Source organism: Anneissia japonica, unplaced genomic scaffold, assembly GCF_011630105.1.
Source record: "Anneissia japonica isolate Jap-2015-1 unplaced genomic scaffold, ASM1163010v1 scaffold287593_len981703_cov172, whole genome shotgun sequence".
In the NCBI taxonomy this organism is placed as follows: Eukaryota; Metazoa; Echinodermata; class Crinoidea; order Comatulida; family Comatulidae; genus Anneissia; species Anneissia japonica.
Window position 1 is genome coordinate 72,573 of NW_022726550.1, and position 3,718 is coordinate 76,290.

General features: G+C 32.8%; 1 protein-coding gene across 1 annotated transcript in view; it reads right to left on the reverse strand.

Annotated features, from left to right (window-relative positions):
- Positions 1-3,312, reverse strand: part of LOC117113228 (protein NO VEIN-like) — a 40,374-nt gene extending 37,062 nt beyond the window's left edge. Inside the window, exon 1 of the mRNA XM_033256514.1 lies at positions 3,198-3,312. The gene's annotated coding sequence lies outside the window, so the exon portion shown is untranslated. The remainder of the gene's footprint in view (positions 1-3,197) is intronic.
- Positions 3,313-3,718: the final 406 nt, after the last annotated feature.

The following is a 3,718-nucleotide window of genomic DNA, read 5'->3' on the forward strand; positions in this document are numbered from 1 at the left end:
TGGTGGGGGACGCTGAGGTGGATATTTATTATAATAATAATAATTATTATTATTATAATTATTATTATTATAATTATTATTATTATTATTATTATTATTAATATTATTATTATTATGTGGCCTTTGAGGTAGATCAAGTAAACTAATACATCAAAGAAAGCGCTTCTTTAGTTTTATTTTCTATGGTATATCACTCATATCATTAGATCTTTTTGGTTGCCGAAAATTCTGGATTAAATATCATGAGAAATTTGCGTGTGCTTTATTTAGACTATATAATGATGGTGTGATAATGATGAAATTGACTATATAAAAGTGTCATCTAAAGGCAGTGGTGTTGCCAGAGGGGGACTGGGGGCTACAGCCCCACCCCCTGTCGCGGAAGACGAGTAAGTTTTGTCGAGGAACGAACAAATAAAAAAAATATTTACATGTAATGTTCGTTTAGCCATTACTATTTGTGTTAACTTTTCATTACAACAACAACAACAACAATAATAATAATAATAATAATAATAATAATAATAATAATAATAATAATAACAATAATAATAATAATAATAATAATAATAATAATAATAATAATAATAATAATAATAATAATAATTTAATGAGACTAATTCAAAATAATTTGCGTTCTGTTACGACAAATGCTCTTTTGGATAGCCTAATGATGATTGGAATACATCGTGATAGGTGAATCAACCTCGGCCATGACAGCGTGGTTGACAGATTTTATGCAAAATTTCCAAAATATAGAATTTCACTTTCAAGAATGAGGATTTGAAAATAAATAAGATGGTTACATTGCATACTCTTTGTTTCTTGTTTTGTTTAAAAAAAAATGGTTTTGGAAGCTGATTTCGACATTAAAAGCATACATGAAGTCATATTATAGTAACTCGATGACTATCAAATAGGCCTAAGTAATAAAAATTCGCCATAATTCATCAAATATCCGTGGCTTCCAGGACCCCCATCGGGGGCCCTGGGCGGCCCCCTGGCCCCCAGCCAAGTGAGACTTGATTCGCTCCACTAGCCCACCCCACGTCGGGGCTTTAGCCTCTACGTCGGGCAGGTCCTGGCGCAATCACTGTCTAAAGGTACTACTTCCTCAAATGTTCTCACCTTGGCCCCACTATGGTTGATGGCTCACGGCTTTGAAGTAGGTAAAGTAAATACATCGAAGGCAATGGTTTTAATTTTTATTTTCTATGGTACATCACACAACACCGTGGTTGCCGAAAATCGCTGATAAAAGATCATGAGAATTTGTTGGTCCTTTATTTTGACTATAATGGTGATCATTTATTTTACTATATAAATGTGTCATTTCCGGCAAAATATACAGGTACTATTTCCTGAAATGTTTGTGCCTCAGCCTAAACCATGGTGGGTGCAGACTCACGAAATGTCACCACCTCCTTCCAAAATAGGTCTGCGCCCTTGCACGTATCCCCTACCGCCAAATCCTGCATCCGCCCCAGATGTTTATGTGTGTAAGCCTACTTCACTTTACTTTTGCCGTGACTAAACTTATTTATTTATTATTATTAATATTATTATTATTATTATTATTATTATTATTATTATTATTATTATTATTATTATTATTATTATTATTAATATTATTAATATTATTATTATTGCAGTCGCGCCGAGAGGCCGGGGTAACCGGGGCAAGTGCCCTCTGCCCTGGGCGAAGTGTCCTGTGCCCCGGGCCCAGGATAACTAGGTAAAAAATAATAAAAAATAAAATAAATAAAAATTATTAAAACGTATACATTCATCCAGTATCATTTATGTGTTTTTCCCACAAGAATTGTATATAAAGTTGACAGTTTATCGATAAAAGCTGGTAATTAATCGCTTCTAATTTTCATGAATATTTTCATTGACTTATACTACTAGAGTTTATGTTTACCAAACAGTCAATTATTATTTTTCACAATTTAACAAAAATTGAGAAAAAAAAACAGAGTGCCATTTCCGGTCGTCCAGAGGTGCCATAATCATAAATTTTCTTACCTCAGCTCCAGCCATGGTGGGGCTGAGGTAGACAGACTGTCCATCTGTAAAAGTCCTTCTTCCCACTCCCAACCCATCTATTTCAAATTACTGGATCAGCCACTGTAAACTTTGATACCTATATGTTATGAATCTTTTCAGCAAGTTTGAATAAAAGGAAGGACATCTTTTACTTTTCATGTTTCTATTCGTTATTTTTCATGACCTGGTGATATTAGGCACTCTATAATCGAATAATAGTTCACTCATTTGTTAAACGACCGTAGCTTCTATACTGTATAAGAGTTCAGAATTATAAAGTCCAATTTTTAACAAATGATGTTCGCAAATAAATTTAAAAAAAAAATGAAAATGAAAATGAAAATGTATCGTTAAACGATTCGTTGGTTTTTTCCATTTTAGCGTTTTGGTTAATTGGTATTGTGATGTTTCCAAGTTTTGGGCTAAAAGACCATGAGAAAAGTCTGGAAAATCCTGATTCCGTTACCTTACTGTCGTTGCGACCTGTTCAGCCTACCTGATAATAATATTTGCTTAGTCTCACATCACAGTCTATAATTTTAATTGTTACTTTAACATAACATTTTATTAACAGTTCAGATAGCAATGAATAAAAACATATGTGCACAATCGTTAAAAACTCAATCCTTTAAAAACTCTAGTTTTAAATTAAAATATTGAATAAACTGTCACAGATAAGTAAGGATTTCAGTTTCTATATTTTTAAATACAATATTTTCTATTCGGGCTCGTTGTTGAATGAATGGAACTATTATAAATAAATAAATATATATATAATTATATATACCATATATATATCTGTCTCTTATACAAAAGTGATTCCAATAAATTTAATTGAATTAGATTGAAAATTAACCTCCACTGCTCGTCGGGAGGTCCGGGATCACCCACACACTTAGGGATACAATTCACTCCTTCAATTCAAGCTATGTTGTATTTGTATATTATTGATTTTGGCAGAAGCCATATTAAACTAGTATGCAGAATTTTATCAAAACAGGAATCACAATAATGCATTATGAATTGGAGATTTCATGGTGTTGGTAGGCTTTTATGTATTGAAAGGTATCACTTGGCTAAGAATCACAATGCTTAGAAAAGTGTAGTGTGCCAAGTAATCAAGAAGAAGGAAAAAAGAACAGGCTTACCTTAGCAGAGTAATCTCTGGGTATAGGCCTACAGAAGAACTGATATCAACAATACAGTATAGGCCTATAAAACGAGTGTAGAGGAGTCTGATGGCTGAACACGCACCACCAATCAATAACGTTAACAGCCTCAGTCTATTAACCAGACTCTCTGAATTGGGGAATTCCCAACGTTGGATCTACTGAAACAACATTATACACAACATACTGACGAAGGTCTATTGCGACTGACCTTTGATTCGGGCATGTGCTGTTCTCCACGAATTGATAAAAAAGAAGAATAATGATTTCTATTCATTTGGTTTAACTGCATAGCTCAATGTTTAAGTATAAAAATACAAATCAAAAGACACAATAGGCGTATATTAATATTATCATTATTATCATTATTATTATTATTGAATATTATTATCATCATCATTGTTATTATTACAAAATAATATACATACAATTAGGCCTACTTAAAAACCAAGCCCAAAACCGGGGTTTCTGTAGTTTTGGTCAAACGTGATAGGCTACCG